The following is a 9,318-nucleotide window of genomic DNA, read 5'->3' as shown; positions in this document are numbered from 1 at the left end:
GCGAGCTGCCAGGAGGGGAATGAAGGGGAATGAATGCTTTTTCGTTTGGGCACAGAGGAGGGCTGCCGCCCGCGCCGTCGCCCTGCTATGGAGGGAAGCCGCTAGTCAGGCGCGGCAGGGCGAGGAGGGCCGAGGGCCCCGCAGCGGTCGACGCCCTGGCAGAGGCCCTCCATGGCCCCTGCGGACGTCACGGGAGGCCCCGCCTCCTTTCGCTTATCCCCGAGAACGTGACCGCCCCCTCCCTCCTTCCCCCCCCGTGGCCTGGGCTTCAACGACACACGGGGTTTCCCTGGGTCGGGGCGAGGGGCCGACTTCCGCCTCCCCCGGGCCCGCTCTCCCTGCGCCGCGCTTTCCGCTCTATGGTTCCGCCTCCCGGCCGGCCCACCTCCCAGCATGCACTCGCGGCGGAAGCGGGTGACGACAATAACAAACAGCGGCGGCGGCAGCGGCTGCGCCAGGAGTCGCCGTCCCCGCGCTGCCCAGCCCGCGCCGCGGACCCGCCCGCCGCCGCTCCCCGTCTGGGCGAGGTGACCGCTGAGGCGGCGCGTGCCCCCGCGGAGCCGCCGGGCCCGGCCGCGAGGGGAGGGGCGCCGCCGCCGCAGGATGCGCGGCGCCGCCGCGGGACCCTCGGGTGAGTGGCGCCGAGGCGAGCGGGGGACCCCGCTGCTCCTCCGCGGCCCCTCGCGGCCGGAGGAGGGGGGGCGGTGAGGCTGGCGGTGCCGCGCCGCCACCGGGACTCCGTCCCCGTCCGTTACCGGAGGGCGGAGCTGGCCCTGGCGGGGGAGGCGGTCGCGGTCGGGCCGCGGCCCCCCCCGTGGGCGCCGGAGACAAAGGGGGGGTGGGGCCGGGATCTCGGTCCCGGGGCGGCGGGGGGACCCGGTGCAGCCGGGGGCGGGCGGCGAGCGGGGTCCGGCGGGCCGGGGGGGGGGGCGGCTGCTTCCCGAGCGGGAGCCGCGCTGTCGAGGCAGCGCCCGGCGGGCCGGGGTGCGCCCTCCCCGCAACTCCGCTGCCAGGGCGAGGGATTCGCTGTGAAGTTACTACAAGGCATGACTCAGCCTGCCTGCGCCGTCGTGCTCGCCTCTGACAGCGCTCAGGCAAACGGTGTGCAGAAGTATTGTGTTTACAAATGCCCTTCTGCGTTTGTCTGAAGTGTTTATACTTATTTCTAGTCCGGAGGAAGCATATGTTGTGTACTGAACTTTCCCATTGTCTTCGCCTCGTTATTGCGTTCTAGTATTCTTTCAGGCTGTTTTGTCGATCTGTGCAGACTTTTCTTTCTTTGTGCCTCCTCCTGCCCCCTGTAAGTTCTCTCTGACTGTCATGCCAAGGGGGAAATTCTAATATGAATGATGGAGAAGTGAAATGAACTGATCTTTGCAACACCCATGTTCCTTACTTAACTTTATCTAGAGATTAAAAAAAACATGCCTGAACCTGAGATACTCAAAACCAAACCCAGATACATTAATCGTCTTGTAGTCATATGCCTTTTCCGCTGTACTATTTGTTTGTTGTCTGAAGTAATGAAGTGGTATGTTCTGTTGATGGCCCATTCCCTGTGGTACATATTTAAAGCTTTCACCTCTGTTCCCTTTTCCTTAGGGGAGAGAACAAGGAGGTCAAGTATCCTTTATGCCACTCATGTAAATGCGAGTTAGAAGTAGTTGGCAAAATTGGCTTTATGGAAGAATTTACACTTCTGAAATTTTCTCTCGTTTGCTCAGCAAAGGTACTTCAACTGTGCTGGAAAAATGAAGATGATTAAAAACATACTTACTATAGTTGAAGGAGATAGGAAGTATTATAAGAAATATTACATAATGTAAACAATTCATAACAATAGAGAACTTATGCAGTGTTGTGATATATTGCAGTTGTGAACTTGAGAAATTTTTAATATCTGTCATCTTGGGAAGTTTTTTAGAGGATGAAGGAAGTGAAGAAATGACCTTGCTGTTATCTCAAGTTTTAGCATAAATTTTTAGTGCTGAAGAGCAAATATTAACAAGGAAGAAATAAGACACTTAAAAATCATTGTTTAAATAAGGATAGGGAGGGAATACATTTGTGCTTATTCTAGATGCTGTCTAGAATTCAGTTTTATTACATTACATTAGGAGTAGTGAAGAAAACTGGCACAGTTGAAGTCCTTTGCCCCATGTTCTTGAGTAAGGGAAGCTATAGAGCTGGGAACAGAAACTGGTCCTTTTGGGATAATGGATTAGTGTACCTAAGTGGAATTTTGAGGTATATCATTGGTGTACAATTTATTTAATTTTTTTTTCAGTAAAAAACTGTATTATACTGTATTCTGTTGAACTAGCCTTATGCTCAGCACAGATTTGGGTTGCTAGTCTTTGGGATCTTATTAAAGGGGCTGGCCCTCTCCCCATGTCAAGTTACCATAGTTATAATTAGAAGTGCATGAAGCAGACTTGCACTCTTATTTGAGAAGAGGATAAGGGTTGTTTTGAAGTCTTTTGTAGTGTCTCTTTAAAACATTGTCCCTGTCTGTAGTCAGAATATAGCTAAGGTTACATGCTTTTGCAAGACTCTAGGTGAAAAACATAGTTTCTAAACAGCTTCTAAACTTCTTAGAATTATAATTATTATGGTTAAGTAGGGGAAGAGCTTATGTGAGGGAGATAGGAATAATGTTTTCTGCTCCTTTTGATAGGAGAGTGGAATTATGATGGGATTGTTTGAAAGAAGTTTTTTCCATATGTTAACCTGTAGGGTAAGTTGTTATCAGTTTGTCCTTACGTTTTTATTTGTTTTTAAACTAGTAGTTGAGTTTATTGAAATATTGTGGTAAAGTGAAGCAAGTCAAAATGAAAAGCTGTGAGAACTCTCAAGCTATAGCACACATACCTGGCTGTGACATGAGCTACTCCAGAGTCCTTTGGTCACTGTCCAAACAGTCACGTGTCTCCTTCTGCACATGCATATTGCCCAGGAAAGTTGTGCTGCTGATGTTGGTCCACCACACAGTGATATTGCATGAGGAGATTCTCAAGAGTGGGAAAAAAAACAGCTCAGCTTTTTATATCTAGTGCCTTAAATTTTGTCTGGAAGTGTTACTGGAGGAATGAAGCTAATGAGGAAAGGACCTTACTAGTAGTTATGTCTTAATGGAAAATTGCTAATCAGCAAAGTAGCAAACACTTGATTACAAGATGCAAGCTTCCATAATGGTACTATGTTATACCACAAGACCTGGTTTAATGCACTGATACTGAGAAGGCAAAAAAGCGGTATCACTAATATATAAATTACATGCATAATTGCTAGATTTAAAAAAAGTCTTATTTTGTAGCTGACTTTCAACTTGTTCACTGAAAACGTTGAGAAGGATTTTTGCATGAATTCTTTGTCATAAAAGCCTGCGAGATGATTGATGGTGTTAGAGAAATTGCTAACAATGATTTATTTTGTGAGCTAATTAAGGATTCAGTGGATGTTGTGCAAGTCATGTGACTATTTAATTCATTTTGCAGACCCCCTTGTAATTTAGTTTTGAGTTCAGTTGAAAGAAGTTGGAAGACACTATGGCCATGTATCAGCTACTTCTGTCTTCTTTCTGAAGCTTGGTTTGAAGTGGATTTAGTTTGGTAATGTGTCTTCTAAAAATAATGGGATCTGCACATTTCTAAATTATTGTTGACAGTTCTGGATAGAAATATCAAAATAAACTTATTAACATGAAGTTTTCAGAAAGTTTTAGATGGGCTTGCTGACTGTTGGCTGATTAGGAGAACCACCTATGGCATCAGGGGAATTCTTGCTGGCCTTCTGTCCATCTCTGGTTGTGTATTTTTCTTTTCTTGTTCAAGTTTGCAGTCTATGGTTCCAGTAGAGTTTTGAGCTGAAACTAACTGCTCAAGCAGCAGCAGTTGCTAGTGTAGCTTTTTGTGTGTGTCCAAGATGTTGACAGTTTCTTTTGGGAACAGGTTTTGCAGCTGGGCCTCTTGTGTTTACCACATCAAGATGATGTGCCATATATATATAAATAAATGTGTAAATTTCTGGCGGGTCTAGAAATTTAACTGTTGTATAATGTGGCAGCGTTTCTATGTGATATGACTTGTTTTAAGTGTTACACTAGTTTATCTCTGGTTTTTATTGGTTACCTGTTGATCTGTAAATGGAATATAAAACTACTTTTGTTGACTGGTTGGGTCCAAAATGTCCTGCATCTGTGACTTGCTGTATAATACCATAATTGTGATAAGCAGACCAACATGGGATATTTAAAAAGACAGCAGCACTGCTTAAGGAATGTTCTAATGGGTCTCTGACTTCAGAACTTTTTTTTCTTGTTATGAAATAGCTCTATTTTCTTATCTCCCAGGGATCATTTCTGAAACAATATTTTTACAAGGGAAAAGGAAAATCTTGGTAGTAAGGGAAAAGTAGTGAGTTCAGTATTTGAACTGCTTGCTCTTTTTATTTGGAGGGACTAGATAAAACTAGTGACTTTATGATATGAAAACAATATATCAATTTTCATTATTATTCTTGAAAAGATGTGGCTAAACACTTGTATGCTGTTTTCAGTTTGAACAGGTTGAAAGCAATGTATATTTTAGAGGTAAAAAGTGTTATTAAAGTTGGGATTCAAGGATTCAAAAATGGGGTGTCTCTTAGAACAAATTCTGTTCAGAATGGCACTTTGATACCTGATTTCTGTGACTGAGGTAGTTGCTCCTGAATTCCCAAAGTTTTTTTTATTTGGTGTTCGAGTTCTCTTTTGTAACTGTTTTAATTTGTCTGTCACTTTAAAATGTACATTACAATATACAATGTTTGTATTACATTCTGTCAAATATGCTATAGAAGTCTGTTATGAATATTGCAGATAGGCAATGTCCTTTTTATTGTTTGAACACTGTTTTGCCTATGTTGCAGGGATTCTAAATGTCACATTTTTTAGCTCGGATTGTATTTGGGCTATGTTGATGCCTAATAGCTGTGCTGGTATGTCAAGAGTATGGAGATCTGATCCTTATTTGGTGTAGTTGTGCCTAAGGTAGCCAAAGTTTCTACTTACAGATAGTGTTCGTATTGATGCAACTTTCTTTCTATCCTTCAAAGTATATATTTTTATTAAATTGATATGAAATGGAGATTCTTACATAAGGTTATATATTACATAAGAATATACTGTGTAACTGTACTATCAGCTCTCATCCAATATATTATGCTTATGCTGTATTGCAAGTATTCTGCTAGTAAACTCAACATGATTGTTATTAAAAATATTTAGCACAAATATTTGTATTGCCTTCTGACTGAAAGATACTTGTTTCAGACCCAATCAGCACTTACTTATTTAAACCAAAAATCCAGATACTTCTTTAAAAAAATTCTCATTTCTGTCTGAACAAAAATCAAAGGGGGGGGGTGAAGTATGTAAACTTTCCTTTACTTATGTAACTTCTCCTCAAAGGGATGAAATACCTATAAATTGTTAACAGTGGATGTAATATAACAAAGTAATTTCACATGCATGTTATGACTGCAAATGACACACCATGGTTGATTATGGAAAGAGTTCTGCTGTAATATATCAACAGTTGTTCTTTGTGAGGTTGTTTGGTTCTTAAATTGGTAATATTGTGGATTTGTTAGTGCACTTAATTAGCTGTTTTGAACTAGCAAAGATTTATCTAGAAAAAAAAGGAAGGAAGGGCAGCTGAAAATTACTAAATACCTTCTTGAGATAAGGTAAAATTTAACATTCTTCAAACCCATCCTGCAGCTTCTGATTTCTCTATATATTGCTGTTATCTTTCAGTTTGATGCCAGTAGAGACCTGAAGATGATTTGTGACTATGTAACATGCAAATACAGTAGTAAGGGAATTTGCCAAAAAAGCAGGTGTGATCTCTGAATATGTATTTACTGGGAGGATGGAGTTTACATTGAATCTGTATGTCACTGATGGTACTTTAGTTATCTGTTTCAGATAACACAGCTTTAAAGAGAATGTTGATAAATAGGAGGAGATTCATAGGAGGTTCATAGATGACACACAAATTATGCAGAAAATGAGAAGCTAGAGAAATTCCATCTCTAGATGATCAAAGTTCAAAGGCTAGATTCATAAGTATCCGTATGATGAAGAATTTTTTAAAAGTTTGGAAGTTGCTAATCATAACAGCTGATCAAGATTGTAGTAGATTTCCTTGTTGTTGAAAAACTTTCATGTTGTTCTAAAATACAGTTTTGTATAAATAAAAATTACTTAAGGAAAGTTGTGTGGCTTCTTTTATGCAGTAGGTCGGAGTACATCACAATGATTCTTCTTGTCTTGCAGTTTGTCAATCTTGTTCCATTTACTTTCTTTTCTATCTGTAATGTTTTCGTTCTTTATAATAAATGCCATTCAATAAATCTTACTCTGTCTGCTTTTATCCTTTAAAACAAGTCTTGTTGAGTTACCTTGTACTATTGGCATTAAAAAATACCTTCTAGCTTTGTGGTGGTGTATCTAGAGAGGGGATGGTGGGAGATGTAGCCTCGTAATATATATTTTGAGGAGCTCTGTCCTCAATCACATCTGTAGTAATTGCCCATTTTGGGTTATCTTAGTCTGCTCTTTAAGATAATGGCATTTTTTAAAAATAGGTTACAATATATAAGTTGGCTATTAATAACTTATGATGACATGGACAGTTACAAATTTGAATGATGACTTTTGAAAATCCTCGCTTGTCTTCTGGCATGACAGTGCTAACTTAAGTACCTCCTGTACCCATCATCTGCTTTCCACCCTTAGTGGTGGTGCAACAGTCTGTGGAGCTGTGTGGTGAATCGGATCATGGAATTAATTCAAGCTCACAGTAACCCAGGGAAGTAAGCTACTTCTAACGTGTTACAGCATACTAATCCAGTTTACCCCCACATAACTATGAAAAGGGGCACTACTGACAGTCAGCTCAGGGAGAGGAATGGAAGAACAGCTGGCTGAGGAAAGGGGTTGTTAGAGCTGGTACTCTTACCATAAAAGTGTTTATGTAATCATGTTCTTAGCTGGCCAGAGAAAGTCTTCATGAAGGAGAAGCATTGGTGTAGATATGTTGTCCAAGTGCAATGTAAGATGTAAAGGAATTTTTTGATTGTTTTGTGCAGAATTACTTGCAAACACCATAAGATATAATTGTTTTTAAGTGTTTATTTCTACAGGGGGAATTCCCTCCACTAGTATGGAGTAATTTGAATAAAACAACTTGAAATTGCATGTACCCAAGAGTACCATTTGTTGCAAAGTGCATGTATTAATCTCTAATTGGAGAGACGCGTATAGCCTGAAAATGCTTGTGAAGTGGCAAAATTATATGTTTTTTTTTTAAAAAGCCCACAAGACCTTTAGTTAACTTTGTTAAAGACGAAGTCCCAGACAGGTGTGGAAAGGCTGTTTCCATGAATTAAAAATAAAAGAATGAAAGGAAAACAGCACTTCTGTAGGCTGTGGGCTGTTTTCTAGCAATGCAAATGTTAGAAAACCTTATTTTTTCTGACTTGTATCAGGTAACTGAAGCACAAAAATTAGACTTTTTATCAAGTCAGAGAGGTGGGTTTTTTTGCAAAAGGTAGTAAATTTTCTTTCTATTAGAGGAGAACCACCTTTGTCTGGTCCATTATGTGGATTGCATTTTGGCTGCTCTTCAAATACAGTGAAAAGATAGAAGTGAACAGATGCTAACACTCAGAACTGAAGTGTTTTATAATTATATACATATGGAATCATGACATAGTGTCTAATAATTTGCTTGTTGCCTCATGAACATGTTTGAAACTGTTGTTTTCCTAGAGTACATGATATAAGTTCTCCGTGAATTGTAAGAAGCTGCATTGTTTTGGGCCCCGTCAATTTAGAAGCTACTCCTGAATGCACAGTGTTTTCTTACCTGCTCAGATGGAGTTGCTTTTGATCTCTTACTGTTCCACTATTGATGTTGTTGAGGAAACTGTAAAGGTATTGCTGCACTTACTTTGCTGGATGGGGAGAACAGAGGAGATTTCCACATAGTTCAGTGTTGCTCCTGCATTTATGTATAGTCATGTATAATTCAGTTTGTGAAAAGCTAAGTACTAAGTTAGCATTACGTATAATGCCCAATCTTTTCTCTCTCTTTTTTTTTTAAAGAACTCCTGTACTCTGAATTACTGTATGAATTTTGAAACTTCTTAGTGAATTGGAAAGTAGGGGCTTAGACATGTTTTCTGGCTGCTATGCAGAATTGCAGCTTCTTTCCTGTGTTAACAATGGTGAAAAGACTTGCTTTACTGACCAGTAGCTGAGCTTGAGAGCTGCTAACAACATAGTGGCTGTTAGAAATGCTGTAATTAAGTAACCACCTCTGTCTGTGCCTGATGCACATATCAATAAAGTATAAATAGAGCTCCAGATGACACCTTACTGATGTCAGAGATTGACGGTCCTTCTCAAGACCACACTGTGGTCTTGAGAATGTGAAGTTTTTAGGTCTTGATATCAGGAGGTAACGAGAGATGGGACCTCCATCTGGAATAACATGTGCCTTAGGGATTAGATGTGGTCTTCTGTTAAAAAAAAAAAAAAAAAAAAAAAAATTGGGGGGGTGCTAGGGGTTTTTTTTGTTTGCTTTTTGGATGAAATTTATTCTCTGCATCTGGATCAGGAGGGGCTCTCCTTGTATATTCATCATGCAGCTTAGGAAGTTTTTTGTCAAGTTTGATTTTTAAGGTTTTTAACACCTTAGGCATGTTTTCTTTCAGCAATCAGTTGTCCAGGTAAAGGTATAAATTTGCATTGTGATTTAGAAACTAAGGTGCTTCTGTTGCTAAAAGCAGTAGTAAAGAATATGTGCCATCATAATGAGGTAATTCTGTCCTTCTGGTGATGATCGTGGTCCTCTGTGAAATGGACATATTTCTGGTTAGGTGCGTTGGTTCCATTTTTGAAGGAGAGCTCCTTCAAACTTACTCTTAGCGATGATGATACTATATGACTAATGTGAAGAAAGTGTGTTTTCTCCCCCCCCCCCCCAGCTTAAATTCAGCTTGGAATCTTTATATTCCTTTTCCTTTGATATTAGGAAATACAAAAGGGCTGTAAACCCCTTTGATTGTGAGGTGTGCCAGCTACATGAAGAGAAAGGAGCGATTTTAGAGAACAATACCTGAAAAAGCAGGGGAAGTGGAGGTAGAAGACAGACCTGTGTAATGTGGAATAGAAGAAAGCAAATTGAAGTGGATGGAACATTCTATGTTAGTCTAGTACTCTGTCTATTACATAGTTGCCTAAACTGAGGTGAAACAAGAAATCCTGCT

The 9,318-nt window shown here is 40.7% G+C and overlaps 1 protein-coding gene across 5 annotated transcripts in view; it reads left to right on the top strand.

Moving 5' to 3' along the window:
* Nucleotides 1–457: 457 nt before the first annotated feature.
* The window catches only part of RB1CC1 (RB1 inducible coiled-coil 1), an 83,881-nt gene continuing 75,020 nt past the window's right edge, over nucleotides 458–9,318 (top strand). For 3 of the 5 annotated variants that reach the window (XR_010883280.1, XM_067290451.1, XM_067290450.1), the window contains exon 1: nucleotides 469–631. The gene's annotated coding sequence lies outside the window, so the exon portion shown is untranslated. Of the gene's footprint in view, nucleotides 632–9,318 lie in introns of all 5 variants that reach the window. The other 2 variants (XM_067290453.1, XR_010883281.1) reach the window with 2 other exon arrangements.

This window comes from Apteryx mantelli, chromosome 2, assembly GCF_036417845.1.
Source record: "Apteryx mantelli isolate bAptMan1 chromosome 2, bAptMan1.hap1, whole genome shotgun sequence".
Lineage (NCBI taxonomy): Eukaryota > Metazoa > Chordata > Aves > Apterygiformes > Apterygidae > Apteryx > Apteryx mantelli.
This window is presented reverse-complemented; position numbering and strand designations above follow the sequence as displayed.